Source organism: Nomascus leucogenys, unplaced genomic scaffold (genome assembly GCF_006542625.1).
Source record: "Nomascus leucogenys isolate Asia unplaced genomic scaffold, Asia_NLE_v1 000657F_136776_qpd_obj, whole genome shotgun sequence".
Classification (NCBI taxonomy): domain Eukaryota; kingdom Metazoa; phylum Chordata; class Mammalia; order Primates; family Hylobatidae; genus Nomascus; species Nomascus leucogenys.
The window spans coordinates 89379-89638 of NW_022097114.1; positions in this window are offsets into that span (position 1 = coordinate 89379).

Consider the following 260-nt stretch of genomic DNA (forward strand, 5'->3'; position numbering starts at 1 on the left):
TGTTGAAAGGTGTTCAGTGAGAAATTCCCAGTTGACATGAATGCATTAGACCCTCAATGTAGATGGAAAGTTTACAAACAAAAGAAAACAGTAACAGTCATACCGGTTATATCTGCCTCTGTTGTTACTCCCAATCATACGCAGGGCTACTTTTGGACCCCGTGAGGGAAATAAAACCAAAAGTGAAGAAAAATGCTAATATCAGATCCAGGACGAGCGCAGAGGCGAGTAAAAGCACAATCAAACGGAAACGAAGCCGT